General features: G+C 44.1%; 51 non-coding genes across 51 annotated transcripts; all 51 read left to right on the forward strand.

The window, feature by feature from the left end:
• The first annotated feature begins 375 nt into the window (after positions 1–375).
• LOC134123615 (5S ribosomal RNA) lies at positions 376–494 on the forward strand. Its single transcript, XR_009955101.1, has one exon. It is a non-coding gene; the product is annotated as a 5S ribosomal RNA (ribosomal RNA).
• A 339-nt stretch (positions 495–833) lies between these two features.
• LOC134123051 (5S ribosomal RNA) lies at positions 834–952 on the forward strand. Its single transcript, XR_009954560.1, has one exon. It is a non-coding gene; the product is annotated as a 5S ribosomal RNA (ribosomal RNA).
• Positions 953–1,346: 394 nt separating this feature from the next.
• Positions 1,347–1,465, forward strand: LOC134123616 (5S ribosomal RNA). Its single transcript, XR_009955102.1, has one exon. It is a non-coding gene; the product is annotated as a 5S ribosomal RNA (ribosomal RNA).
• Positions 1,466–1,804: 339 nt separating this feature from the next.
• Positions 1,805–1,923, forward strand: LOC134123028 (5S ribosomal RNA). The gene has a single exon (XR_009954537.1). It is a non-coding gene; the product is annotated as a 5S ribosomal RNA (ribosomal RNA).
• Positions 1,924–2,318: 395 nt separating this feature from the next.
• On the forward strand, positions 2,319–2,437 carry LOC134123617 (5S ribosomal RNA). The gene has a single exon (XR_009955103.1). It is a non-coding gene; the product is annotated as a 5S ribosomal RNA (ribosomal RNA).
• A 339-nt stretch (positions 2,438–2,776) lies between these two features.
• On the forward strand, positions 2,777–2,895 carry LOC134123057 (5S ribosomal RNA). Its single transcript, XR_009954566.1, has one exon. It is a non-coding gene; the product is annotated as a 5S ribosomal RNA (ribosomal RNA).
• Positions 2,896–3,289: 394 nt separating this feature from the next.
• Positions 3,290–3,408, forward strand: LOC134123618 (5S ribosomal RNA). The gene has a single exon (XR_009955104.1). It is a non-coding gene; the product is annotated as a 5S ribosomal RNA (ribosomal RNA).
• Positions 3,409–3,747: 339 nt separating this feature from the next.
• On the forward strand, positions 3,748–3,866 carry LOC134123058 (5S ribosomal RNA). The gene has a single exon (XR_009954567.1). It is a non-coding gene; the product is annotated as a 5S ribosomal RNA (ribosomal RNA).
• A 394-nt stretch (positions 3,867–4,260) lies between these two features.
• LOC134123620 (5S ribosomal RNA) lies at positions 4,261–4,379 on the forward strand. The gene has a single exon (XR_009955106.1). It is a non-coding gene; the product is annotated as a 5S ribosomal RNA (ribosomal RNA).
• Positions 4,380–4,718: 339 nt separating this feature from the next.
• Positions 4,719–4,837, forward strand: LOC134123059 (5S ribosomal RNA). Its single transcript, XR_009954568.1, has one exon. It is a non-coding gene; the product is annotated as a 5S ribosomal RNA (ribosomal RNA).
• Positions 4,838–5,231: 394 nt separating this feature from the next.
• Positions 5,232–5,350, forward strand: LOC134123621 (5S ribosomal RNA). Its single transcript, XR_009955107.1, has one exon. It is a non-coding gene; the product is annotated as a 5S ribosomal RNA (ribosomal RNA).
• A 339-nt stretch (positions 5,351–5,689) lies between these two features.
• On the forward strand, positions 5,690–5,808 carry LOC134123060 (5S ribosomal RNA). Its single transcript, XR_009954569.1, has one exon. It is a non-coding gene; the product is annotated as a 5S ribosomal RNA (ribosomal RNA).
• A 394-nt stretch (positions 5,809–6,202) lies between these two features.
• LOC134123622 (5S ribosomal RNA) lies at positions 6,203–6,321 on the forward strand. Its single transcript, XR_009955108.1, has one exon. It is a non-coding gene; the product is annotated as a 5S ribosomal RNA (ribosomal RNA).
• A 339-nt stretch (positions 6,322–6,660) lies between these two features.
• On the forward strand, positions 6,661–6,779 carry LOC134123623 (5S ribosomal RNA). The gene has a single exon (XR_009955109.1). It is a non-coding gene; the product is annotated as a 5S ribosomal RNA (ribosomal RNA).
• A 339-nt stretch (positions 6,780–7,118) lies between these two features.
• Positions 7,119–7,237, forward strand: LOC134123624 (5S ribosomal RNA). The gene has a single exon (XR_009955110.1). It is a non-coding gene; the product is annotated as a 5S ribosomal RNA (ribosomal RNA).
• Positions 7,238–7,631: 394 nt separating this feature from the next.
• Positions 7,632–7,750, forward strand: LOC134123625 (5S ribosomal RNA). The gene has a single exon (XR_009955111.1). It is a non-coding gene; the product is annotated as a 5S ribosomal RNA (ribosomal RNA).
• Positions 7,751–8,089: 339 nt separating this feature from the next.
• On the forward strand, positions 8,090–8,208 carry LOC134123626 (5S ribosomal RNA). The gene has a single exon (XR_009955112.1). It is a non-coding gene; the product is annotated as a 5S ribosomal RNA (ribosomal RNA).
• A 394-nt stretch (positions 8,209–8,602) lies between these two features.
• On the forward strand, positions 8,603–8,721 carry LOC134123627 (5S ribosomal RNA). The gene has a single exon (XR_009955113.1). It is a non-coding gene; the product is annotated as a 5S ribosomal RNA (ribosomal RNA).
• Positions 8,722–9,060: 339 nt separating this feature from the next.
• Positions 9,061–9,179, forward strand: LOC134123061 (5S ribosomal RNA). The gene has a single exon (XR_009954570.1). It is a non-coding gene; the product is annotated as a 5S ribosomal RNA (ribosomal RNA).
• A 394-nt stretch (positions 9,180–9,573) lies between these two features.
• On the forward strand, positions 9,574–9,692 carry LOC134123628 (5S ribosomal RNA). The gene has a single exon (XR_009955114.1). It is a non-coding gene; the product is annotated as a 5S ribosomal RNA (ribosomal RNA).
• A 339-nt stretch (positions 9,693–10,031) lies between these two features.
• Positions 10,032–10,150, forward strand: LOC134123062 (5S ribosomal RNA). The gene has a single exon (XR_009954571.1). It is a non-coding gene; the product is annotated as a 5S ribosomal RNA (ribosomal RNA).
• A 394-nt stretch (positions 10,151–10,544) lies between these two features.
• Positions 10,545–10,663, forward strand: LOC134123629 (5S ribosomal RNA). The gene has a single exon (XR_009955115.1). It is a non-coding gene; the product is annotated as a 5S ribosomal RNA (ribosomal RNA).
• A 339-nt stretch (positions 10,664–11,002) lies between these two features.
• On the forward strand, positions 11,003–11,121 carry LOC134123631 (5S ribosomal RNA). Its single transcript, XR_009955117.1, has one exon. It is a non-coding gene; the product is annotated as a 5S ribosomal RNA (ribosomal RNA).
• A 339-nt stretch (positions 11,122–11,460) lies between these two features.
• Positions 11,461–11,579, forward strand: LOC134123632 (5S ribosomal RNA). Its single transcript, XR_009955118.1, has one exon. It is a non-coding gene; the product is annotated as a 5S ribosomal RNA (ribosomal RNA).
• Positions 11,580–11,973: 394 nt separating this feature from the next.
• LOC134123633 (5S ribosomal RNA) lies at positions 11,974–12,092 on the forward strand. The gene has a single exon (XR_009955119.1). It is a non-coding gene; the product is annotated as a 5S ribosomal RNA (ribosomal RNA).
• Positions 12,093–12,431: 339 nt separating this feature from the next.
• Positions 12,432–12,550, forward strand: LOC134123634 (5S ribosomal RNA). The gene has a single exon (XR_009955120.1). It is a non-coding gene; the product is annotated as a 5S ribosomal RNA (ribosomal RNA).
• Positions 12,551–12,944: 394 nt separating this feature from the next.
• On the forward strand, positions 12,945–13,063 carry LOC134123635 (5S ribosomal RNA). Its single transcript, XR_009955121.1, has one exon. It is a non-coding gene; the product is annotated as a 5S ribosomal RNA (ribosomal RNA).
• Positions 13,064–13,402: 339 nt separating this feature from the next.
• LOC134123636 (5S ribosomal RNA) lies at positions 13,403–13,521 on the forward strand. Its single transcript, XR_009955122.1, has one exon. It is a non-coding gene; the product is annotated as a 5S ribosomal RNA (ribosomal RNA).
• Positions 13,522–13,915: 394 nt separating this feature from the next.
• LOC134123022 (5S ribosomal RNA) lies at positions 13,916–14,034 on the forward strand. Its single transcript, XR_009954531.1, has one exon. It is a non-coding gene; the product is annotated as a 5S ribosomal RNA (ribosomal RNA).
• Positions 14,035–14,373: 339 nt separating this feature from the next.
• Positions 14,374–14,492, forward strand: LOC134123637 (5S ribosomal RNA). The gene has a single exon (XR_009955123.1). It is a non-coding gene; the product is annotated as a 5S ribosomal RNA (ribosomal RNA).
• Positions 14,493–14,886: 394 nt separating this feature from the next.
• On the forward strand, positions 14,887–15,005 carry LOC134123638 (5S ribosomal RNA). The gene has a single exon (XR_009955124.1). It is a non-coding gene; the product is annotated as a 5S ribosomal RNA (ribosomal RNA).
• A 339-nt stretch (positions 15,006–15,344) lies between these two features.
• On the forward strand, positions 15,345–15,463 carry LOC134123064 (5S ribosomal RNA). Its single transcript, XR_009954573.1, has one exon. It is a non-coding gene; the product is annotated as a 5S ribosomal RNA (ribosomal RNA).
• Positions 15,464–15,857: 394 nt separating this feature from the next.
• LOC134123639 (5S ribosomal RNA) lies at positions 15,858–15,976 on the forward strand. Its single transcript, XR_009955125.1, has one exon. It is a non-coding gene; the product is annotated as a 5S ribosomal RNA (ribosomal RNA).
• Positions 15,977–16,315: 339 nt separating this feature from the next.
• Positions 16,316–16,434, forward strand: LOC134123065 (5S ribosomal RNA). The gene has a single exon (XR_009954574.1). It is a non-coding gene; the product is annotated as a 5S ribosomal RNA (ribosomal RNA).
• A 394-nt stretch (positions 16,435–16,828) lies between these two features.
• On the forward strand, positions 16,829–16,947 carry LOC134123640 (5S ribosomal RNA). The gene has a single exon (XR_009955126.1). It is a non-coding gene; the product is annotated as a 5S ribosomal RNA (ribosomal RNA).
• A 339-nt stretch (positions 16,948–17,286) lies between these two features.
• Positions 17,287–17,405, forward strand: LOC134123642 (5S ribosomal RNA). The gene has a single exon (XR_009955128.1). It is a non-coding gene; the product is annotated as a 5S ribosomal RNA (ribosomal RNA).
• A 394-nt stretch (positions 17,406–17,799) lies between these two features.
• On the forward strand, positions 17,800–17,918 carry LOC134123643 (5S ribosomal RNA). The gene has a single exon (XR_009955129.1). It is a non-coding gene; the product is annotated as a 5S ribosomal RNA (ribosomal RNA).
• Positions 17,919–18,257: 339 nt separating this feature from the next.
• LOC134123029 (5S ribosomal RNA) lies at positions 18,258–18,376 on the forward strand. Its single transcript, XR_009954538.1, has one exon. It is a non-coding gene; the product is annotated as a 5S ribosomal RNA (ribosomal RNA).
• A 395-nt stretch (positions 18,377–18,771) lies between these two features.
• Positions 18,772–18,890, forward strand: LOC134123070 (5S ribosomal RNA). Its single transcript, XR_009954579.1, has one exon. It is a non-coding gene; the product is annotated as a 5S ribosomal RNA (ribosomal RNA).
• Positions 18,891–19,229: 339 nt separating this feature from the next.
• Positions 19,230–19,348, forward strand: LOC134123644 (5S ribosomal RNA). Its single transcript, XR_009955130.1, has one exon. It is a non-coding gene; the product is annotated as a 5S ribosomal RNA (ribosomal RNA).
• A 395-nt stretch (positions 19,349–19,743) lies between these two features.
• Positions 19,744–19,862, forward strand: LOC134123645 (5S ribosomal RNA). Its single transcript, XR_009955131.1, has one exon. It is a non-coding gene; the product is annotated as a 5S ribosomal RNA (ribosomal RNA).
• A 339-nt stretch (positions 19,863–20,201) lies between these two features.
• LOC134123646 (5S ribosomal RNA) lies at positions 20,202–20,320 on the forward strand. Its single transcript, XR_009955132.1, has one exon. It is a non-coding gene; the product is annotated as a 5S ribosomal RNA (ribosomal RNA).
• Positions 20,321–20,715: 395 nt separating this feature from the next.
• On the forward strand, positions 20,716–20,834 carry LOC134123648 (5S ribosomal RNA). The gene has a single exon (XR_009955134.1). It is a non-coding gene; the product is annotated as a 5S ribosomal RNA (ribosomal RNA).
• Positions 20,835–21,228: 394 nt separating this feature from the next.
• LOC134123023 (5S ribosomal RNA) lies at positions 21,229–21,347 on the forward strand. Its single transcript, XR_009954532.1, has one exon. It is a non-coding gene; the product is annotated as a 5S ribosomal RNA (ribosomal RNA).
• Positions 21,348–21,686: 339 nt separating this feature from the next.
• LOC134123649 (5S ribosomal RNA) lies at positions 21,687–21,805 on the forward strand. The gene has a single exon (XR_009955135.1). It is a non-coding gene; the product is annotated as a 5S ribosomal RNA (ribosomal RNA).
• A 394-nt stretch (positions 21,806–22,199) lies between these two features.
• LOC134123650 (5S ribosomal RNA) lies at positions 22,200–22,318 on the forward strand. The gene has a single exon (XR_009955136.1). It is a non-coding gene; the product is annotated as a 5S ribosomal RNA (ribosomal RNA).
• Positions 22,319–22,657: 339 nt separating this feature from the next.
• Positions 22,658–22,776, forward strand: LOC134123066 (5S ribosomal RNA). Its single transcript, XR_009954575.1, has one exon. It is a non-coding gene; the product is annotated as a 5S ribosomal RNA (ribosomal RNA).
• A 394-nt stretch (positions 22,777–23,170) lies between these two features.
• LOC134123651 (5S ribosomal RNA) lies at positions 23,171–23,289 on the forward strand. Its single transcript, XR_009955137.1, has one exon. It is a non-coding gene; the product is annotated as a 5S ribosomal RNA (ribosomal RNA).
• A 339-nt stretch (positions 23,290–23,628) lies between these two features.
• On the forward strand, positions 23,629–23,747 carry LOC134123067 (5S ribosomal RNA). The gene has a single exon (XR_009954576.1). It is a non-coding gene; the product is annotated as a 5S ribosomal RNA (ribosomal RNA).
• Positions 23,748–24,141: 394 nt separating this feature from the next.
• Positions 24,142–24,260, forward strand: LOC134123652 (5S ribosomal RNA). The gene has a single exon (XR_009955138.1). It is a non-coding gene; the product is annotated as a 5S ribosomal RNA (ribosomal RNA).
• Positions 24,261–24,599: 339 nt separating this feature from the next.
• Positions 24,600–24,718, forward strand: LOC134123654 (5S ribosomal RNA). Its single transcript, XR_009955140.1, has one exon. It is a non-coding gene; the product is annotated as a 5S ribosomal RNA (ribosomal RNA).
• The last annotated feature ends 72 nt before the right edge of the window (positions 24,719–24,790 follow it).

The raw sequence follows: 24,790 nt of genomic DNA on the forward strand, positions 1-24,790 counted from the left end.
AGCCGCCGAGCGCCGCAGATTGTACACCTACAAATTACAAAAAGAATATCACATTGTTGAAGAGATGCATGTTTAGTGTTGTTTTAACGTTGGATATGAAAGGAAATTAGACAATATTATCCAAAATGATTCCGTTTCATGATTGCTAAATTAGTGTTGATCAACATTTACGATTGGCATACTATTGTTTGTAATTTAGCCGTTGAAATACAGGTGCTAACCCAACATGTTAGAATTGCCAGTGAAGAAAAGTAAAGTTACCTTCAGGCTTTAGGAACCTCTCTTGCCAATGCTAAGAACTGCTTCAATTTTAGAAAAAGAAACTTCTGATTATCTTTGACACGTTTTAAAGGATTAGGAAAAAGATGAAAAGCAGCTTACGGCCATACCTCTCTGGTTCCGCCCGATCTCGTCTGATCTCGGAAGCTAAGCAGAGCAGGGCCTGGTTAGTACCTGGATGGAAGACCGCCTGGGAATCCCAGGTGCCGTAAGCTTTTTCACTTCTCTCTCTGAAAGCCGCCCAGCGCCGTAGCTTGTACACCTACACAATTGTAAAAAGTTGATCACATTGTAGAAGAGATGCAATAGGAAGAAGATGAAAGGTGGCTTACGTCCATACCATCGTCAGGCCATTTGAGGTGGCGGGGACTGCAATGGCCATCCACCGATTGGCTGGGACTCCTGGGCGGGTCTTCTCTAGTCCATCCAATTTTCGCCATAGGATGTCACAGCCTTCTTTGCATACCCTTATTTAACCCACACAAAGATGCCAACGGCAGGCGTGACATAATTTTTTGACGCATTATAAAGGATTAGGAAAAAGATAAAAAGCAGCTTACGGCCATACCTCTCTCGTTCCGCCCGATCTCGTCTGATCTCGGAAGCTAAGCAGAGCAGGGCCTGGTTAGTACCTGGATGGAAGACCGCCTGGGAATCCCAGGTGCCGTAAGCTTTTTCACTTCTCTCTGAAAGCTGCAGAGCGCCGCAGATTGTACACCTACAAATTACAAAAAGTATATCACATTGTTGAAGAGATGCATGTTTATTGTTGTTTTAACGTTGGATATGAAAGGCATTTAGACAATATTATCAAACATGATTCCGTTTCATGGTTGCTAAATTAGTGTTGATCAACATTTAACAATTGGCATACTTTTGTTTGTAATTTAGCCGTTGAAATACAGGTGCTAACCAAACATGTTAGATTTACCAGTGAAGAAAAGTAAAGTTCCCTTTAGGTTTTAGGAACCTCTCTTGCCAATGCTAAGAACTGCTTCAATTTTAGAAAAAGAAACTTCTGATTATCTTTGACACGTTTTAAAGGATTAGGAAAAAGATGAAAAGCAGCTTACGGCCATACCTCTCTGGTTCCGCCCGATCTCGTCTGATCTCGGAAGCTAAGCAGAGCAGGGCCTGGTTAGTACCTGGATGGAAGACCGCCTGGGAATCCCAGGTGCCGTAAGCTTTTTCACTTCTCTCTCTGAAAGCCGCCCAGCGCCGTAAATTGTACACCTGCACAATTGTAAAAAAAAATTCACATTGTAGAAGAGATGCAATAGGAAGAAGATGAAAGGTGGCTTACGTCCATACTATCGTCAGGCCATTTGAGGTGGCGGGGACTGCAATGGCCATTCACCGATTGGCTGGGACCCCTGGGCGGGTCTTCTCTAGTCCATCCAATTTTCGGCATGGGATGTCACAGCCTTCTTTGCATACCCTTATTTAACCCACACAAAGATGCCAACGGCAGGCGTGTCATAATTCATTGACGCATTATAAAGGATTAGGAAAAAGATAAAAAGCAGCTTACGGCCATACCTCTCTGGTTCCGCCCGATCTCGTCTGATCTCGGAAGCTAAGCAGAGCAGGGCCTGGTTAGTACCTGGATGGAAGACCGCCTGGGAATCCTAGGTGCCGTAAGCTTTTTCACTTCTCTCTCCGAAAGCCGCCGAGCGCCGCAGATTGTACACCTACAAATTACAAAAAGAATATCACATTGTTGAAGAGATGCATGTTTAGTGTTGTTTTAACGTTGGATATGAAAGGAAATTAGACAATATTATCCAAAATGATTCCGTTTCATGATTGCTAAATTAGTGTTGATCAACATTTACGATTGGCATACTATTGTTTGTAATTTAGCCGTTGAAATACAGGTGCTAACCCAACATGTTAGAATTGCCAGTGAAGAAAAGTAAAGTTACCTTCAGGCTTTAGGAACCTCTCTTGCCAATGCTAAGAACTGCTTCAATTTTAGAAAAAGAAACTTCTGATTATCTTTGACACGTTTTAAAGGATTAGGAAAAAGATGAAAAGCAGCTTACGGCCATACCTCTCTGGTTCCGCCCGATCTCGTCTGATCTCGGAAGCTAAGCAGAGCAGGGCCTGGTTAGTACCTGGATGGAAGACCGCCTGGGAATCCCAGGTGCCGTAAGCTTTTTCACTTCTCTCTCTGAAAGCCGCCCAGCGCCGTAGCTTGTACACCTACACAATTGTAAAAAGTTGATCACATTGTAGAAGAGATGCAATAGGAAGAAGATGAAAGGTGGCTTACGTCCATACCATCGTCAGGCCATTTGAGGTGGCGGGGACTGCAATGGCCATCCACCGATTGGCTGGGACTCCTGGGCGGGTCTTCTCTAGTCCATCCAATTTTCGCCATAGGATGTCACAGCCTTCTTTGCATACCCTTATTTAACCCACACAAAGATGCCAACGGCAGGCGTGACATAATTTTTTGACGCATTATAAAGGATTAGGAAAAAGATAAAAAGCAGCTTACGGCCATACCTCTCTGGTTCCGCCCGATCTCGTCTGATCTCGGAAGCTAAGCAGACCAGGGCCTGGTTAGTACCTGGATGGAAGACCGCCTGGGAATCCCAGGTGCCGTAAGCTTTTTCACTTCTCTCTGAAAGCTGCAGAGCGCCGCAGATTGTACACCTACAAATTACAAAAAGTATATCACATTGTTGAAGAGATGCATGTTTATTGTTGTTTTAACGTTGGATATGAAAGGCATTTAGACAATATTATCAAACATGATTCCGTTTCATGGTTGCTAAATTAGTGTTGATCAACATTTAACAATTGGCATACTTTTGTTTGTAATTTAGCCGTTGAAATACAGGTGCTAACCAAACATGTTAGATTTACCAGTGAAGAAAAGTAAAGTTCCCTTTAGGTTTTAGGAACCTCTCTTGCCAATGCTAAGAACTGCTTCAATTTTAGAAAAAGAAACTTCTGATTATCTTTGACACGTTTTAAAGGATTAGGAAAAAGATGAAAAGCAGCTTACGGCCATACCTCTCTGGTTCCGCCCGATCTCGTCTGATCTCGGAAGCTAAGCAGAGCAGGGCCTGGTTAGTACCTGGATGGAAGACCGCCTGGGAATCCCAGGTGCCGTAAGCTTTTTCACTTCTCTCTCTGAAAGCCGCCCAGCGCCGTAGCTTGTACACCTACACAATTGTAAAAAGTTGATCACATTGTAGAAGAGATGCAATAGGAAGAAGATGAAAGGTGGCTTACGTCCATACCATCGTCAGGCCATTTGAGGTGGCGGGGACTGCAATGGCCATCCACCGATTGGCTGGGACTCCTGGGCGGGTCTTCTCTAGTCCATCCAATTTTCGCCATAGGATGTCACAGCCTTCTTTGCATACCCTTATTTAACCCACACAAAGATGCCAACGGCAGGCGTGACATAATTTTTTGACGCATTATAAAGGATTAGGAAAAAGATAAAAAGCAGCTTACGGCCATACCTCTCTGGTTCCGCCCGATCTCGTCTGATCTCGGAAGCTAAGCAGACCAGGGCCTGGTTAGTACCTGGATGGAAGACCGCCTGGGAATCCCAGGTGCCGTAAGCTTTTTCACTTCTCTCTGAAAGCTGCAGAGCGCCGCAGATTGTACACCTACAAATTACAAAAAGTATATCACATTGTTGAAGAGATGCATGTTTATTGTTGTTTTAACGTTGGATATGAAAGGCATTTAGACAATATTATCAAACATGATTCCGTTTCATGGTTGCTAAATTAGTGTTGATCAACATTTAACAATTGGCATACTTTTGTTTGTAATTTAGCCGTTGAAATACAGGTGCTAACCAAACATGTTAGATTTACCAGTGAAGAAAAGTAAAGTTCCCTTTAGGTTTTAGGAACCTCTCTTGCCAATGCTAAGAACTGCTTCAATTTTAGAAAAAGAAACTTCTGATTATCTTTGACACGTTTTAAAGGATTAGGAAAAAGATGAAAAGCAGCTTACGGCCATACCTCTCTGGTTCCGCCCGATCTCGTCTGATCTCGGAAGCTAAGCAGAGCAGGGCCTGGTTAGTACCTGGATGGAAGACCGCCTGGGAATCCCAGGTGCCGTAAGCTTTTTCACTTCTCTCTCTGAAAGCCGCCCAGCGCCGTAGCTTGTACACCTACACAATTGTAAAAAGTTGATCACATTGTAGAAGAGATGCAATAGGAAGAAGATGAAAGGTGGCTTACGTCCATACCATCGTCAGGCCATTTGAGGTGGCGGGGACTGCAATGGCCATCCACCGATTGGCTGGGACTCCTGGGCGGGTCTTCTCTAGTCCATCCAATTTTCGCCATAGGATGTCACAGCCTTCTTTGCATACCCTTATTTAACCCACACAAAGATGCCAACGGCAGGCGTGACATAATTTTTTGACGCATTATAAAGGATTAGGAAAAAGATAAAAAGCAGCTTACGGCCATACCTCTCTGGTTCCGCCCGATCTCGTCTGATCTCGGAAGCTAAGCAGACCAGGGCCTGGTTAGTACCTGGATGGAAGACCGCCTGGGAATCCCAGGTGCCGTAAGCTTTTTCACTTCTCTCTGAAAGCTGCAGAGCGCCGCAGATTGTACACCTACAAATTACAAAAAGTATATCACATTGTTGAAGAGATGCATGTTTATTGTTGTTTTAACGTTGGATATGAAAGGCATTTAGACAATATTATCAAACATGATTCCGTTTCATGGTTGCTAAATTAGTGTTGATCAACATTTAACAATTGGCATACTTTTGTTTGTAATTTAGCCGTTGAAATACAGGTGCTAACCAAACATGTTAGATTTACCAGTGAAGAAAAGTAAAGTTCCCTTTAGGTTTTAGGAACCTCTCTTGCCAATGCTAAGAACTGCTTCAATTTTAGAAAAAGAAACTTCTGATTTTCTTTGACACGTTTTAAAGGATTAGGAAAAAGATGAAAAGCAGCTTACGGCCATACCTCTCTGGTTCCGCCCGATCTCGTCTGATCTCGGAAGCTAAGCAGAGCAGGGCCTGGTTAGTACCTGGATGGAAGACCGCCTGGGAATCCCAGGTGCCGTAAGCTTTTTCACTTCTCTCTCTGAAAGCCGCCCAGCGCCGTAGCTTGTACACCTACACAATTGTAAAAAGTTGATCACATTGTAGAAGAGATGCAATAGGAAGAAGATGAAAGGTGGCTTACGTCCATACCATCGTCAGGCCATTTGAGGTGGCGGGGACTGCAATGGCCATCCACCGATTGGCTGGGACTCCTGGGCAGGTCTTCTCTAGTCCATCCAATTTTCGCCATAGGATGTCACAGCCTTCTTTGCATACCCTTATTTAACCCACACAAAGATGGCAACGGCAGGCGTGACATAATTTTTTGACGCATTATAAAGGATTAGGAAAAAGATAAAAAGCAGCTTACGGCCATACCTCTCTGGTTCCGCCCGATCTCGTCTGATCTCGGAAGCTAAGCAGACCAGGGCCTGGTTAGTACCTGGATGGAAGACCGCCTGGGAATCCCAGGTGCCGTAAGCTTTTTCACTTCTCTCTGAAAGCTGCAGAGCGCCGCAGATTGTACACCTACAAATTACAAAAAGTATATCACATTGTTGAAGAGATGCATGTTTATTGTTGTTTTAACGTTGGATATGAAAGGCATTTAGACAATATTATCAAACATGATTCCGTTTCATGGTTGCTAAATTAGTGTTGATCAACATTTAACAATTGGCATACTTTTGTTTGTAATTTAGCCGTTGAAATACAGGTGCTAACCAAACATGTTAGATTTACCAGTGAAGAAAAGTAAAGTTCCCTTTAGGTTTTAGGAACCTCTCTTGCCAATGCTAAGAACTGCTTCAATTTTAGAAAAAGAAACTTCTGATTATCTTTGACACGTTTTAAAGGATTAGGAAAAAGATGAAAAGCAGCTTACGGCCATACCTCTCTGGTTCCGCCCGATCTCGTCTGATCTCGGAAGCTAAGCAGAGCAGGGCCTGGTTAGTACCTGGATGGAAGACCGCCTGGGAATCCCAGGTGCCGTAAGCTTTTTCACTTCTCTCTCTGAAAGCCGCCCAGCGCCGTAGCTTGTACACCTACACAATTGTAAAAAGTTGATCACATTGTAGAAGAGATGCAATAGGAAGAAGATGAAAGGTGGCTTACGTCCATACCATCGTCAGGCCATTTGAGGTGGCGGGGACTGCAATGGCCATCCACCGATTGGCTGGGACTCCTGGGCGGGTCTTCTCTAGTCCATCCAATTTTCGCCATAGGATGTCACAGCCTTCTTTGCATACCCTTATTTAACCCACACAAAGATGCCAACGGCAGGCGTGACATAATTTTTTGACGCATTATAAAGGATTAGGAAAAAGATAAAAAGCAGCTTACGGCCATACCTCTCTGGTTCCGCCCGATCTCGTCTGATCTCGGAAGCTAAGCAGAGCAGGGCCTGGTTAGTACCTGGATGGAAGACCGCCTGGGAATCCCAGGTGCCGTAAGCTTTTTCACTTCTCTCTCTGAAAGCCGCCCAGCGCCGTAGCTTGTACACCTACACAATTGTAAAAAGTTGATCACATTGTAGAAGAGATGCAATAGGAAGAAGATGAAAGGTGGCTTACGTCCATACCATCGTCAGGCCATTTGAGGTGGCGGGGACTGCAATGGCCATCCACCGATTGGCTGGGACTCCTGGGCGGGTCTTCTCTAGTCCATCCAATTTTCGCCATAGGATGTCACAGCCTTCTTTGCATACCCTTATTTAACCCACACAAAGATGCCAACGGCAGGCGTGACATAATTTTTTGACGCATTATAAAGGATTAGGAAAAAGATAAAAAGCAGCTTACGGCCATACCTCTCTGGTTCCGCCCGATCTCGTCTGATCTCGGAAGCTAAGCAGAGCAGGGCCTGGTTAGTACCTGGATGGAAGACCGCCTGGGAATCCCAGGTGCCGTAAGCTTTTTCACTTCTCTCTGAAAGCTGCAGAGCGCCGCAGATTGTACACCTACAAATTACAAAAAGTATATCACATTGTTGAAGAGATGCATGTTTATTGTTGTTTTAACGTTGGATATGAAAGGCATTTAGACAATATTATCAAACATGATTCCGTTTCATGGTTGCTAAATTAGTGTTGATCAACATTTAACAATTGGCATACTTTTGTTTGTAATTTAGCCGTTGAAATACAGGTGCTAACCAAACATGTTAGATTTACCAGTGAAGAAAAGTAAAGTTCCCTTTAGGTTTTAGGAACCTCTCTTGCCAATGCTAAGAACTGCTTCAATTTTAGAAAAAGAAACTTCTGATTATCTTTGACACGTTTTAAAGGATTAGGAAAAAGATGAAAAGCAGCTTACGGCCATACCTCTCTGGTTCCGCCCGATCTCGTCTGATCTCGGAAGCTAAGCAGAGCAGGGCCTGGTTAGTACCTGGATGGAAGACCGCCTGGGAATCCCAGGTGCCGTAAGCTTTTTCACTTCTCTCTCTGAAAGCCGCCCAGCGCCGTAGCTTGTACACCTACACAATTGTAAAAAGTTGATCACATTGTAGAAGAGATGCAATAGGAAGAAGATGAAAGGTGGCTTACGTCCATACCATCGTCAGGCCATTTGAGGTGGCGGGGACTGCAATGGCCATCCACCGATTGGCTGGGACTCCTGGGCGGGTCTTCTCTAGTCCATCCAATTTTCGCCATAGGATGTCACAGCCTTCTTTGCATACCCTTATTTAACCCACACAAAGATGCCAACGGCAGGCGTGACATAATTTTTTGACGCATTATAAAGGATTAGGAAAAAGATAAAAAGCAGCTTACGGCCATACCTCTCTGGTTCCGCCCGATCTCGTCTGATCTCGGAAGCTAAGCAGAGCAGGGCCTGGTTAGTACCTGGATGGAAGACCGCCTGGGAATCCCAGGTGCCGTAAGCTTTTTCACTTCTCTCTGAAAGCTGCAGAGCGCCGCAGATTGTACACCTACAAATTACAAAAAGTATATCACATTGTTGAAGAGATGCATGTTTATTGTTGTTTTAACGTTGGATATGAAAGGCATTTAGACAATATTATCAAACATGATTCCGTTTCATGGTTGCTAAATTAGTGTTGATCAACATTTAACAATTGGCATACTTTTGTTTGTAATTTAGCCGTTGAAATACAGGTGCTAACCAAACATGTTAGATTTACCAGTGAAGAAAAGTAAAGTTCCCTTTAGGTTTTAGGAACCTCTCTTGCCAATGCTAAGAACTGCTTCAATTTTAGAAAAAGAAACTTCTGATTATCTTTGACACGTTTTAAAGGATTAGGAAAAAGATGAAAAGCAGCTTACGGCCATACCTCTCTGGTTCCGCCCGATCTCGTCTGATCTCGGAAGCTAAGCAGAGCAGGGCCTGGTTAGTACCTGGATGGAAGACCGCCTGGGAATCCCAGGTGCCGTAAGCTTTTTCACTTCTCTCTCTGAAAGCCGCCCAGCGCCGTAGCTTGTACACCTACACAATTGTAAAAAGTTGATCACATTGTAGAAGAGATGCAATAGGAAGAAGATGAAAGGTGGCTTACGTCCATACCATCGTCAGGCCATTTGAGGTGGCGGGGACTGCAATGGCCATCCACCGATTGGCTGGGACTCCTGGGCGGGTCTTCTCTAGTCCATCCAATTTTCGCCATAGGATGTCACAGCCTTCTTTGCATACCCTTATTTAACCCACACAAAGATGCCAACGGCAGGCGTGACATAATTTTTTGACGCATTATAAAGGATTAGGAAAAAGATAAAAAGCAGCTTACGGCCATACCTCTCTGGTTCCGCCCGATCTCGTCTGATCTCGGAAGCTAAGCAGACCAGGGCCTGGTTAGTACCTGGATGGAAGACCGCCTGGGAATCCCAGGTGCCGTAAGCTTTTTCACTTCTCTCTGAAAGCTGCAGAGCGCCGCAGATTGTACACCTACAAATTACAAAAAGTATATCACATTGTTGAAGAGATGCATGTTTATTGTTGTTTTAACGTTGGATATGAAAGGCATTTAGACAATATTATCAAACATGATTCCGTTTCATGGTTGCTAAATTAGTGTTGATCAACATTTAACAATTGGCATACTTTTGTTTGTAATTTAGCCGTTGAAATACAGGTGCTAACCAAACATGTTAGATTTACCAGTGAAGAAAAGTAAAGTTCCCTTTAGGTTTTAGGAACCTCTCTTGCCAATGCTAAGAACTGCTTCAATTTTAGAAAAAGAAACTTCTGATTTTCTTTGACACGTTTTAAAGGATTAGGAAAAAGATGAAAAGCAGCTTACGGCCATACCTCTCTGGTTCCGCCCGATCTCGTCTGATCTCGGAAGCTAAGCAGAGCAGGGCCTGGTTAGTACCTGGATGGAAGACCGCCTGGGAATCCCAGGTGCCGTAAGCTTTTTCACTTCTCTCTCTGAAAGCCGCCCAGCGCCGTAGCTTGTACACCTACACAATTGTAAAAAGTTGATCACATTGTAGAAGAGATGCAATAGGAAGAAGATGAAAGGTGGCTTACGTCCATACCATCGTCAGGCCATTTGAGGTGGCGGGGACTGCAATGGCCATCCACCGATTGGCTGGGACTCCTGGGCAGGTCTTCTCTAGTCCATCCAATTTTCGCCATAGGATGTCACAGCCTTCTTTGCATACCCTTATTTAACCCACACAAAGATGGCAACGGCAGGCGTGACATAATTTTTTGACGCATTATAAAGGATTAGGAAAAAGATAAAAAGCAGCTTACGGCCATACCTCTCTGGTTCCGCCCGATCTCGTCTGATCTCGGAAGCTAAGCAGACCAGGGCCTGGTTAGTACCTGGATGGAAGACCGCCTGGGAATCCCAGGTGCCGTAAGCTTTTTCACTTCTCTCTGAAAGCTGCAGAGCGCCGCAGATTGTACACCTACAAATTACAAAAAGTATATCACATTGTTGAAGAGATGCATGTTTATTGTTGTTTTAACGTTGGATATGAAAGGCATTTAGACAATATTATCAAACATGATTCCGTTTCATGGTTGCTAAATTAGTGTTGATCAACATTTAACAATTGGCATACTTTTGTTTGTAATTTAGCCGTTGAAATACAGGTGCTAACCAAACATGTTAGATTTACCAGTGAAGAAAAGTAAAGTTCCCTTTAGGTTTTAGGAACCTCTCTTGCCAATGCTAAGAACTGCTTCAATTTTAGAAAAAGAAACTTCTGATTATCTTTGACACGTTTTAAAGGATTAGGAAAAAGATGAAAAGCAGCTTACGGCCATACCTCTCTGGTTCCGCCCGATCTCGTCTGATCTCGGAAGCTAAGCAGAGCAGGGCCTGGTTAGTACCTGGATGGAAGACCGCCTGGGAATCCCAGGTGCCGTAAGCTTTTTCACTTCTCTCTCTGAAAGCCGCCCAGCGCCGTAGCTTGTACACCTACACAATTGTAAAAAGTTGATCACATTGTAGAAGAGATGCAATAGGAAGAAGATGAAAGGTGGCTTACGTCCATACCATCGTCAGGCCATTTGAGGTGGCGGGGACTGCAATGGCCATCCACCGATTGGCTGGGACTCCTGGGCGGGTCTTCTCTAGTCCATCCAATTTTCGCCATAGGATGTCACAGCCTTCTTTGCATACCCTTATTTAACCCACACAAAGATGCCAACGGCAGGCGTGACATAATTTTTTGACGCATTATAAAGGATTAGGAAAAAGATAAAAAGCAGCTTACGGCCATACCTCTCTGGTTCCGCCCGATCTCGTCTGATCTCGGAAGCTAAGCAGAGCAGGGCCTGGTTAGTACCTGGATGGAAGACCGCCTGGGAATCCCAGGTGCCGTAAGCTTTTTCACTTCTCTCTCTGAAAGCCGCCCAGCGCCGTAGCTTGTACACCTACACAATTGTAAAAAGTTGATCACATTGTAGAAGAGATGCAATAGGAAGAAGATGAAAGGTGGCTTACGTCCATACCATCGTCAGGCCATTTGAGGTGGCGGGGACTGCAATGGCCATCCACCGATTGGCTGGGACTCCTGGGCGGGTCTTCTCTAGTCCATCCAATTTTCGCCATAGGATGTCACAGCCTTCTTTGCATACCCTTATTTAACCCACACAAAGATGCCAACGGCAGGCGTGACATAATTTTTTGACGCATTATAAAGGATTAGGAAAAAGATAAAAAGCAGCTTACGGCCATACCTCTCTGGTTCCGCCCGATCTCGTCTGATCTCGGAAGCTAAGCAGAGCAGGGCCTGGTTAGTACCTGGATGGAAGACCGCCTGGGAATCCCAGGTGCCGTAAGCTTTTTCACTTCTCTCTGAAAGCTGCAGAGCGCCGCAGATTGTACACCTACAAATTACAAAAAGTATATCACATTGTTGAAGAGATGCATGTTTATTGTTGTTTTAACGTTGGATATGAAAGGCATTTAGACAATATTATCAAACATGATTCCGTTTCATGGTTGCTAAATTAGTGTTGATCAACATTTAACAATTGGCATACTTTTGTTTGTAATTTAGCCGTTGAAATACAGGTGCTAACCAAACATGTTAGATTTACCAGTGAAGAAAAGTAAAGTTCCCTTTAGGTTTTAGGAACCTCTCTTGCCAATGCTAAGAACTGCTTCAATTTTAGAAAAAGAAACTTCTGATTATCTTTGACACGTTTTAAAGGATTAGGAAAAAGATGAAAAGCAGCTTACGGCCATACCTCTCTGGTTCCGCCCGATCTCGTCTGATCTCGGAAGCTAAGCAGAGCAGGGCCTGGTTAGTACCTGGATGGAAGACCGCCTGGGAATCCCAGGTGCCGTAAGCTTTTTCACTTCTCTCTCTGAAAGCCGCCCAGCGCCGTAGCTTGTACACCTACACAATTGTAAAAAGTTGATCACATTGTAGAAGAGATGCAATAGGAAGAAGATGAAAGGTGGCTTACGTCCATACCATCGTCAGGCCATTTGAGGTGGCGGGGACTGCAATGGCCATCCACCGATTGGCTGGGACTCCTGGGCGGGTCTTCTCTAGTCCATCCAATTTTCGCCATAGGATGTCACAGCCTTCTTTGCATACCCTTATTTAACCCACACAAAGATGCCAACGGCAGGCGTGACATAATTTTTTGACGCATTATAAAGGATTAGGAAAAAGATAAAAAGCAGCTTACGGCCATACCTCTCTGGTTCCGCCCGATCTCGTCTGATCTCGGAAGCTAAGCAGAGCAGGGCCTGGTTAGTACCTGGATGGAAGACCGCCTGGGAATCCCAGGTGCCGTAAGCTTTTTCACTTCTCTCTGAAAGCTGCAGAGCGCCGCAGATTGTACACCTACAAATTACAAAAAGTATATCACATTGTTGAAGAGATGCATGTTTATTGTTGTTTTAACGTTGGATATGAAAGGCATTTAGACAATATTATCAAACATGATTCCGTTTCATGGTTGCTAAATTAGTGTTGATCAACATTTAACAATTGGCATACTTTTGTTTGTAATTTAGCCGTTGAAATACAGGTGCTAACCAAACATGTTAGATTTACCAGTGAAGAAAAGTAAAGTTCCCTTTAGGTTTTAGGAACCTCTCTTGCCAATGCTAAGAACTGCTTCAATTTTAGAAAAAGAAACTTCTGATTATCTTTGACACGTTTTAAAGGATTAGGAAAAAGATGAAAAGCAGCTTACGGCCATACCTCTCTGGTTCCGCCCGATCTCGTCTGATCTCGGAAGCTAAGCAGAGCAGGGCCTGGTTAGTACCTGGATGGAAGACCGCCTGGGAATCCCAGGTGCCGTAAGCTTTTTCACTTCTCTCTCTGAAAGCCGCCCAGCGCCGTAGCTTGTACACCTACACAATTGTAAAAAGTTGATCACATTGTAGAAGAGATGCAATAGGAAGAAGATGAAAGGTGGCTTACGTCCATACCATCGTCAGGCCATTTGAGGTGGCGGGGACTGCAATGGCCATCCACCGATTGGCTGGGACTCCTGGGCGGGTCTTCTCTAGTCCATCCAATTTTCGCCATAGGATGTCACAGCCTTCTTTGCATACCCTTATTTAACCCACACAAAGATGCCAACGGCAGGCGTGACATAATTTTTTGACGCATTATAAAGGATTAGGAAAAAGATAAAAAGCAGCTTACGGCCATACCTCTCTGGTTCCGCCCGATCTCGTCTGATCTCGGAAGCTAAGCAGAGCAGGGCCTGGTTAGTACCTGGATGGAAGACCGCCTGGGAATCCCAGGTGCCGTAAGCTTTTTCACTTCTCTCTGAAAGCTGCAGAGCGCCGCAGATTGTACACCTACAAATTACAAAAAGTATATCACATTGTTGAAGAGATGCATGTTTATTGTTGTTTTAACGTTGGATATGAAAGGCATTTAGACAATATTATCAAACATGATTCCGTTTCATGGTTGCTAAATTAGTGTTGATCAACATTTAACAATTGGCATACTTTTGTTTGTAATTTAGCCGTTGAAATACAGGTGCTAACCAAACATGTTAGATTTACCAGTGAAGAAAAGTAAAGTTCCCTTTAGGTTTTAGGAACCTCTCTTGCCAATGCTAAGAACTGCTTCAATTTTAGAAAAAGAAACTTCTGATTATCTTTGACACGTTTTAAAGGATTAGGAAAAAGATGAAAAGCAGCTTACGGCCATACCTCTCTGGTTCTGCCCGATCTCGTCTGATCTCGGAAGCTAAGCAGAGCAGGGCCTGGTTAGTACCTGGATGGAAGACCGCCTGGGAATCCCAGGTGCCGTAAGCTTTTTCACTTCTCTCTCTGAAAGCCGCCCAGCGCCGTAGCTTGTACACCTACACAATTGTAAAAAGTTGATCACATTGTAGAAGAGATGCAATAGGAAGAAGATGAAAGGTGGCTTACGTCCATACCATCGTCAGGCCATTTGAGGTGGCGGGGACTGCAATGGCCATCCACCGATTGGCTGGGACTCCTGGGCGGGTCTTCTCTAGTCCATCCAATTTTCGCCATAGGATGTCACAGCCTTCTTTGCATACCCTTATTTAACCCACACAAAGATGCCAACGGCAGGCGTGACATAATTTTTTGACGCATTATAAAGGATTAGGAAAAAGATAAAAAGCAGCTTACGGCCATACCTCTCTGGTTCCGCCCGATCTCGTCTGATCTCGGAAGCTAAGCAGAGCAGGGCCTGGTTAGTACCTGGATGGAAGACCGCCTGGGAATCCCAGGTGCCGTAAGCTTTTTCACTTCTCTCTGAAAGCTGCAGAGCGCCGCAGATTGTACACCTACAAATTACAAAAAGTATATCACATTGTTGAAGAGATGCATGTTTATTGTTGTTTTAACGTTGGATATGAAAGGCATTTAGACAATATTATCAAACATGATTCCGTTTCATGGTTGCTAAATTAGTGTTGATCAACATTTAACAATTGGCATACTTTTGTTTGTAATTTAGCCGTTGAAATACAGGTGCTAACCAAACATGTTAGATTTACCAGTGAAGAAAAGTAAAGTTCCCTTTAGGTTTTAGGAACCTCTCTTGCCAATGCTAAGAACTGCTTCAATTTTAGAAAAAGAAACTTCTGATTATCTTTGACACGTTTTAAAGGATTAGGAAAAAGATGAAAAGCAGCTTACGGCCATACCTCTCTGGTTCCGCCCGATCTCGTCTGATCTCGGAAGCTAAGCAGAGCAGGGCCTGGTTAGTACCTGGATGGAAGACCGCCTGGGAATCCCAGGTGCCGTAAGCTTTTTCACTTCTCTCTCTGAAAGCCGCCCAGCGCCGTAGCTTGTACACCTACACAATTGTAAAAAGTTGATCACATTGTAGAAGAGATGCAATAGGAAGAAGATGAAAGGTGGCTTACGTCCATACCATCGTCAGGCCATTTGAGGTGGCGGGGACTGCAATGGCCATCCACCGATTGGCTGGGACTCCTGGGCGGGTCTTCTCTAGTCCATCCAATTTTCGCCATAGGATGTCACAGCCTTCTTTGCATACCCTTATTTAACCCACACAAAGATGCCAACGGCAGGCGTGACATAATTTTTTGACGCATTATAAAGGATTAGGAAAAAGATAAAAAGCAGCTTACGGCCATACCTCTCTGGTTCCGCCCGATCTCGTCTGATCTCGGAAGCTAAGCAGACCAGGGCCTGGTTAGTACCTGGATGGAAGACCGCCTGGGAATCCCAGGTGCCGTAAGCTTTTTCACTTCTCTCTGAAAGCTGCAGAGCGCCGCAGATTGTACACCTACAAATTACAAAAAGTATATCACATTGTTGAAGAGATGCATGTTTATTGTTGTTTTAACGTTGGATATGAAAGGCATTTAGACAATATTATCAAACATGATTCCGTTTCATGGTTGCTAAATTAGTGTTGATCAACATTTAACAATTGGCATACTTTTGTTTGTAATTTAGCCGTTGAAATACAGGTGCTAACCAAACATGTTAGATTTACCAGTGAAGAAAAGTAAAGTTCCCTTTAGGTTTTAGGAACCTCTCTTGCCAATGCTAAGAACTGCTTCAATTTTAGAAAAAGAAACTTCTGATTATCTTTGACACGTTTTAAAGGATTAGGAAAAAGATGAAAAGCAGCTTACGGCCATACCTCTCTGGTTCCGCCCGATCTCGTCTGATCTCGGAAGCTAAGCAGAGCAGGGCCTGGTTAGTACCTGGATGGAAGACCGCCTGGGAATCCCAGGTGCCGTAAGCTTTTTCACTTCTCTCTCTGAAAGCCGCCCAGCGCCGTAGCTTGTACACCTACACAATTGTAAAAAGTTGATCACATTGTAGAAGAGATGCAATAGGAAGAAGATGAAAGGTGGCTTACGTCCATACCATCGTCAGGCCATTTGAGGTGGCGGGGACTGCAATGGCCATCCACCGATTGGCTGGGACTCCTGGGCAGGTCTTCTCTAGTCCATCCAATTTTCGCCATAGGATGTCACAGCCTTCTTTGCATACCCTTATTTAACCCACACAAAGATGGCAACGGCAGGCGTGACATAATTTTTTGACGCATTATAAAGGATTAGGAAAAAGATAAAAAGCAGCTTACGGCCATACCTCTCTGGTTCCGCCCGATCTCGTCTGATCTCGGAAGCTAAGCAGACCAGGGCCTGGTTAGTACCTGGATGGAAGACCGCCTGGGAATCCCAGGTGCCGTAAGCTTTTTCACTTCTCTCTGAAAGCTGCAGAGCGCCGCAGATTGTACACCTACAAATTACAAAAAGTATATCACATTGTTGAAGAGATGCATGTTTATTGTTGTTTTAACGTTGGATATGAAAGGCATTTAGACAATATTATCAAACATGATTCCGTTTCATGGTTGCTAAATTAGTGTTGATCAACATTTAACAATTGGCATACTTTTGTTTGTAATTTAGCCGTTGAAATACAGGTGCTAACCAAACATGTTAGATTTACCAGTGAAGAAAAGTAAAGTTCCCTTTAGGTTTTAGGAACCTCTCTTGCCAATGCTAAGAACTGCTTCAATTTTAGAAAAAGAAACTTCTGATTATCTTTGACACGTTTTAAAGGATTAGGAAAAAGATGAAAAGCAGCTTACGGCCATACCTCTCTGGTTCCGCCCGATCTCGTCTGATCTCGGAAGCTAAGCAGAGCAGGGCCTGGTTAGTACCTGGATGGAAGACCGCCTGGGAATCCCAGGTGCCGTAAGCTTTTTCACTTCTCTCTCTGAAAGCCGCCCAGCGCCGTAGCTTGTACACCTACACAATTGTAAAAAGTTGATCACATTGTAGAAGAGATGCAATAGGAAGAAGATGAAAGGTGGCTTACGTCCATACCATCGTCAGGCCATTTGAGGTGGCGGGGACTGCAATGGCCATCCACCGATTGGCTGGGACTCCTGGGCGGGTCTTCTCTAGTCCATCCAATTTTCGCCATAGGATGTCACAGCCTTCTTTGCATACCCTTATTTAACCCACACAAAGATGCCAACGGCAGGCGTGACATAATTTTTTGACGCATTATAAAGGATTAGGAAAAAGATAAAAAGCAGCTTACGGCCATACCTCTCTGGTTCCGCCCGATCTCGTCTGATCTCGGAAGCTAAGCAGAGCAGGGCCTGGTTAGTACCTGGATGGAAGACCGCCTGGGAATCCCAGGTGCCGTAAGCTTTTTCACTTCTCTCTGAAAGCTGCAGAGCGCCGCAGATTGTACACCTACAAATTACAAAAAGTATATCACATTGTTGAAGAGATGCATGTTTATTGTTGTTTTAACGTTGGATATGAAAGGCATTTAGACAATATTATCAAACATGATTCCGTTTCATGGTTGCTAAATTAGTGTTGATCAACATTTAACAATTGGCATACTTTTGTTTGTAATTTAGCCGTTGAAATACAGGTGCTAACCAAACATGTTAGATTTACCAGTGAAGAAAAGTAAAGTTCCCTTTAGGTTTTAGGAACCTCTCTTGCCAATGCTAAGAACTGCTTCAATTTTAGAAAAAGAAACTTCTGATTATCTTTGACACGTTTTAAAGGATTAGGAAAAAGATGAAAAGCAGCTTACGGCCATACCTCTCTGGTTCCGCCCGATCTCGTCTGATCTCGGAAGCTAAGCAGAGCAGGGCCTGGTTAGTACCTGGATGGAAGACCGCCTGGGAATCCCAGGTGCCGTAAGCTTTTTCACTTCTCTCTCTGAAAGCCGCCCAGCGCCGTAGCTTGTACACCTACACAATTGTAAAAAGTTGATCACATTGTAGAAGAGATGCAATAGGAAGAAGATGAAAGGTGGCTTACGTCCATACCATCGTCAGGCCATTTGAGGTGGCGGGGACTGCAATGGCCATCCACCGATTGGCTGGGACTCCTGGGCGGGTCTTCTCTAGTCCATCCAATTTTCGCCATAGGATGTCACAGCCTTCTTTGCATACCCTTATTTAACCCACAAAAAGATGCCAACGGCAGGCGTGACATAATTTTTTGACGCATTATAAAGGATTAGGAAAAAGATAAAAAGCAGCTTACGGCCATACCTCTCTGGTTCCGCCCGATCTCGTCTGATCTCGGAAGCTAAGCAGAGCAGGGCCTGGTTAGTACCTGGATGGAAGACCGCCTGGGAATCCTAGGTGCCGTAAGCTTTTTCACTTCTCTCTCCGAAAGCCGCCGAGCGCCGCAGATTGTACACCTACAAATTACAAAAAGAATATCACATTGTTGAAGAGATGCATGTTTAGTGTTGTTTTAACGTTGGATATGAAAGGAAATTAGACAATATTATCCAAAATGATTCCGTTTCATGATTGCTAAATTAGTGTTGATCAACATTTACGATTGGCATACTATTGTTTGTAATTTAGCCGTTGAAATACAGGTGCTAACCCAACATGTTAGAATTGCCAGTGAAGAAAAGTAAAGTTACCTTCAGGCTTTAGGAACCTCTCTTGCCAATGCTAAGAACTGCTTCAATTTTAGAAAAAGAAACTTCTGATTATCTTTGACACGTTTTAAAGGATTAGGAAAAAGATGAAAAGCAGCTTACGGCCATACCTCTCTGGTTCCGCCCGATCTCGTCTGATCTCGGAAGCTAAGCAGAGCAGGGCCTGGTTAGTACCTGGATGGAAGACCGCCTGGGAATCCCATGTGCCGTAAGCTTTTTCACTTCTCTCTCTGAAAGCCGCCCAGCGCCGTAGATTGTACACCTACACAATTGTAAAAAAAATTTCACATTGTAGAAGAGATGCAATAGGAAGAAGATGAAAGGTGGCTTACGTCCATACCATCGTCAGGCCATTTGAGGTGGCGGGGACTGCAATGGCCATTCACCGATTGGCTGGGACCCCTGGGCGGGTCTTCTCTAGTCCATCCAATTTTCGGCATGGGATGTCACAGCCTTCTTTGCATACCCTTATTTAACCCACACAAAGATGCCAACGGCAGGCGTGTCATAATTCATTGACGCATTATAAAGGATTAGGAAAAAGATAAAAAGCAGCTTACGGCCATACCTCTCTGGTTCCGCCCGATCTCGTCTGATCTCGGAAGCTAAGCAGAGCAGGGCCTGGTTAGTACCTGGATGGAAGACCGCCTGGGAATCCCAGGTGCCGTAAGCTTTTTCACTTCTCTCTCCGAAAGCCGCCGAGCGCCGCAGATTGTACACCTACAAATTACAAAAAGAATATCACATTGTTGAAGAGATGCATGTTTAGTGTTGTTTTAACGTTGGATATGAAAGGAAATTAGACAATATTATCCAAAATGATTCCGTTTCATGATTGCTAAATTAGTGTTGATCAACATTTACGATTGGCATACTATTGTTTGTAATTTAGCCGTTGAAATACAGGTGCTAACCCAACATGTTAGAATTGCCAGTGAAGAAAAGTAAAGTTACCTTCAGGCTTTAGGAACCTCTCTTGCCAATGCTAAGAACTGCTTCAATTTTAGAAAAAGAAACTTCTGATTATCTTTGACACGTTTTAAAGGATTAGGAAAAAGATGAAAAGCAGCTTACGGCCATACCTCTCTGGTTCCGCCCGATCTCGTCTGATCTCGGAAGCTAAGCAGAGCAGGGCCTGGTTAGTACCTGGATGGAAGACCGCCTGGGAATCCCAGGTGCCGTAAGCTTTTTCACTTCTCTCTCTGAAAGCCGCCCAGCGCCGTAGATTGTACACCTACACAATTGTAAAAAAAATGTCACATTGTAGAAGAGATGCAATAGGAAGAAGATGAAAGGTGGCTTACGTCCATACCATCGTCAGGCCATTTGAGGTGGCGGGGACTGCAATGGCCATTCACCGATTGGCTGGGACCCCTGGGCGGGTCTTCTCTAGTCCATCCAATTTTCGGCATGGGATGTCACAGCCTTCTTTGCATACCCTTATTTAACCCACACAAAGATGCCAACGGCAGGCGTGTCATAATTCATTGACGCATTATAAAGGATTAGGAAAAAGATAAAAAGCAGCTTACGGCCATACCTCTCTGGTTCCGCCCGATCTCGTCTGATCTCGGAAGCTAAGCAGAGCAGGGCCTGGTTAGTACCTGGATGGAAGACCGCCTGGGAATCCCAGGTGCCGTAAGCTTTTTCACTTCTCTCTCCGAAAGCCGCCGAGCGCCGCAGATTGTACACCTACAAATTACAAAAAGAATATCACATTGTTGAAGAGATGCATGTTTAGTGTTGTTTTAACGTTGGATATGAAAGGAAATTAGACAATATTATCCAAAATGATTCCGTTTCATGATTGCTAAATTAGTGTTGATCAACATTTACGATTGGCATACTATTGTTTGTAATTTAGCCGTTGAAATACAGGTGCTAACCCAACATGTTAGAATTGCCAGTGAAGAAAAGTAAAGTTACCTTCAGGCTTTAGGAACCTCTCTTGCCAATGCTAAGAACTGCTTCAATTTTAGAAAAAGAAACTTCTGATTATCTTTGACACGTTTTAAAGGATTAGGAAAAAGATGAAAAGCAGCTTACGGCCATACCTCTCTGGTTCCGCCCGATCTCGTCTGATCTCGGAAGCTAAGCAGAGCAGGGCCTGGTTAGTACCTGGATGGAAGACCGCCTGGGAATCCCAGGTGCCGTAAGCTTTTTCACTTCTCTCTGAAAGCTGCAGAGCGCCGCAGATTGTACACCTACAAATTACAAAAAGTATATCACATTGTTGAAGAGATGCATGTTTATTGTTGTTTTAACGTTGGATATGAAAGGCATTTAGACAATATTATCAAACATGATTCCGTTTCATGGTTGCTAAATTAGTGTTGATCAACATTTAACAATTGGCATACTTTTGTTTGTAATTTAGCCGTTGAAATACAGGTGCTAACCAAACATGTTAGATTTACCAGTGAAGAAAAGTAAAGTTCCCTTTAGGTTTTAGGAACCTCTCTTGCCAATGCTAAGAACTGCTTCAATTTTAGAAAAAGAAACTTCTGATTATCTTTGACACGTTTTAAAGGATTAGGAAAAAGATGAAAAGCAGCTTACGGCCATACCTCTCTGGTTCTGCCCGATCTCGTCTGATCTCGGAAGCTAAGCAGAGCAGGGCCTGGTTAGTACCTGGATGGAAGACCGCCTGGGAATCCCAGGTGCCGTAAGCTTTTTCACTTCTCTCTCTGAAAGCCGCCCAGCGCCGTAGCTTGTACACCTACACAATTGTAAAAAGTTGATCACATTGTAGAAGAGATGCAATAGGAAGAAGATGAAAGGTGGCTTACGTCCATACCATCGTCAGGCCATTTGAGGTGGCGGGGACTGCAATGGCCATCCACCGATTGGCTGGGACTCCTGGGCGGGTCTTCTCTAGTCCATCCAATTTTCGCCATAGGATGTCACAGCCTTCTTTGCATACCCTTATTTAACCCACACAAAGATGCCAACGGCAGGCGTGACATAATTTTTTGACGCATTATAAAGGATTAGGAAAAAGATAAAAAGCAGCTTACGGCCATACCTCTCTGGTTCCGCCCGATCTCGTCTGATCTCGGAAGCTAAGCAGAGCAGGGCCTGGTTAGTACCTGGATGGAAGACCGCCTGGGAATCCCAGGTGCCGTAAGCTTTTTCACTTCTCTCTGAAAGCTGCAGAGCGCCGCAGATTGTACACCTACAAATTACAAAAAGTATATCACATTGTTGAAGAGATGCATGTTTATTGTTGTTTTAACGTTGGATATGAAAGGCATTTAGACAATATTATCAAACATGATTCCGTTTCATGGTTGCTAAATTAGTGTTGATCAACATTTAACAATTGGCATACTTTTGTTTGTAATTTAGCCGTTGAAATACAGGTGCTAACCAAACATGTTAGATTTACCAGTGAAGAAAAGTAAAGTTCCCTTTAGGTTTTAGGAACCTCTCTTGCCAATGCTAAGAACTGCTTCAATTTTAGAAAAAGAAACTTCTGATTATCTTTGACACGTTTTAAAGGATTAGGAAAAAGATGAAAAGCAGCTTACGGCCATACCTCTCTGGTTCCGCCCGATCTCGTCTGATCTCGGAAGCTAAGCAGAGCAGGGCCTGGTTAGTACCTGGATGGAAGACCGCCTGGGAATCCCAGGTGCCGTAAGCTTTTTCACTTCTCTCTCTGAAAGCCGCCCAGCGCCGTAGCTTGTACACCTACACAATTGTAAAAAGTTGATCACATTGTAGAAGAGATGCAATAGGAAGAAGATGAAAGGTGGCTTACGTCCATACCATCGTCAGGCCATTTGAGGTGGCGGGGACTGCAATGGCCATCCACCGATTGGCTGGGACTCCTGGGCGGGTCTTCTCTAGTCCATCCAATTTTCGCCATAGGATGTCACAGCCTTCTTTGCATACCCTTATTTAACCCACACAAAGATGCCAACGGCAGGCGTGACATAATTTTTTGACGCATTATAAAGGATTAGGAAAAAGATAAAAAGCAGCTTACGGCCATACCTCTCTGGTTCCGCCCGATCTCGTCTGATCTCGGAAGCTAAGCAGACCAGGGCCTGGTTAGTACCTGGATGGAAGACCGCCTGGGAATCCCAGGTGCCGTAAGCTTTTTCACTTCTCTCTGAAAGCTGCAGAGCGCCGCAGATTGTACACCTACAAATTACAAAAAGTATATCACATTGTTGAAGAGATGCATGTTTATTGTTGTTTTAACGTTGGATATGAAAGGCATTTAGACAATATTATCAAACATGATTCCGTTTCATGGTTGCTAAATTAGTGTTGATCAACATTTAACAATTGGCATACTTTTGTTTGTAATTTAGCCGTTGAAATACAGGTGCTAACCAAACATGTTAGATTTACCAGTGAAGAAAAGTAAAGTTCCCTTTAGGTTTTAGGAACCTCTCTTGCCAATGCTAAGAACTGCTTCAATTTTAGAAAAAGAAACTTCTGATTATCTTTGACACGTTTTAAAGGATTAGGAAAAAGATGAAAAGCAGCTTACGGCCATACCTCTCTGGTTCCGCCCGATCTCGTCTGATCTCGGAAGCTAAGCAGAGCAGGGCCTGGTTAGTACCTGGATGGAAGACCGCCTGGGAATCCCAGGTGCCGTAAGCTTTTTCACTTCTCTCTCTGAAAGCCGCCCAGCGCCGTAGCTTGTACACCTACACAATTGTAAAAAGTTGATCACATTGTAGAAGAGATGCAATAGGAAGAAGATGAAAGGTGGCTTACGTCCATACCATCGTCAGGCCATTTGAGGTGGCGGGGACTGCAATGGCCATCCACCGATTGGCTGGGACTCCTGGGCAGGTCTTCTCTAGTCCATCCAATTTTCGCCATAGGATGTCACAGCCTTCTTTGCATACCCTTATTTAACCCACACAAAGATGGCAACGGCAGGCGTGACATAATTTTTTGACGCATTATAAAGGATTAGGAAAAAGATAAAAAGCAGCTTACGGCCATACCTCTCTGGTTCCGCCCGATCTCGTCTGATCTCGGAAGCTAAGCAGACCAGGGCCTGGTTAGTACCTGGATGGAAGACCGCCTGGGAATCCCAGGTGCCGTAAGCTTTTTCACTTCTCTCTGAAAGCTGCAGAGCGCCGCAGATTGTACACCTACAAATTACAAAAAGTATATCACATTGTTGAAGAGATGCATGTTTATTGTTGTTTTAACGTTGGATATGAAAGGCATTTAGACAATATTATCAAACATGATTCCGTTTCATGGTTGCTAAATTAGTGTTGATCAACATTTAACAATTGGCATACTTTTGTTTGTAATTTAGCCGTTGAAATACAGGTGCTAACCAAACATGTTAGATTTACCAGTGAAGAAAAGTAAAGTTCCCTTTAGGTTTTAGGAACCTCTCTTGCCAATGCTAAGAACTGCTTCAATTTTAGAAAAAGAAACTTCTGATTATCTTTGACACGTTTTAAAGGATTAGGAAAAAGATGAAAAGCAGCTTACGGCCATACCTCTCTGGTTCCGCCCGATCTCGTCTGATCTCGGAAGCTAAGCAGAGCAGGGCCTGGTTAGTACCTGGATGGAAGACCGCCTGGGAATCCCAGGTGCCGTAAGCTTTTTCACTTCTCTCTCTGAAAGCCGCCCAGCGCCGTAGCTTGTACACCTACACAATTGTAAAAAGTTGATCACATTGTAGAAGAGATGCAATAGGAAGAAGATGAAAGGTGGCTTACGTCCATACCATCGTCAGGCCATTTGAGGTGGCGGGGACTGCAATGGCCATCCACCGATTGGCTGGGACTCCTGGGCGGGTCTTCTCTAGTCCATCCAATTTTCGCCATAGGATGTCACAGCCTTCTTTGCATACCCTTATTTAACCCACACAAAGATGCCAACGGCAGGCGTGACATAATTTTTTGACGCATTATAAAGGATTAGGAAAAAGATAAAAAGCAGCTTACGGCCATACCTCTCTGGTTCCGCCCGATCTCGTCTGATCTCGGAAGCTAAGCAGAGCAGGGCCTGGTTAGTACCTGGATGGAAGACCGCCTGGGAATCCCAGGTGCCGTAAGCTTTTTCACTTCTCTCTGAAAGCTGCAGAGCGCCGCAGATTGTACACCTACAAATTACAAAAAGTATATCACAT

Source organism: Pungitius pungitius, unplaced genomic scaffold (genome assembly GCF_949316345.1).
Source record: "Pungitius pungitius unplaced genomic scaffold, fPunPun2.1 scaffold_31, whole genome shotgun sequence".
Taxonomy (NCBI): domain Eukaryota; kingdom Metazoa; phylum Chordata; class Actinopteri; order Perciformes; family Gasterosteidae; genus Pungitius; species Pungitius pungitius.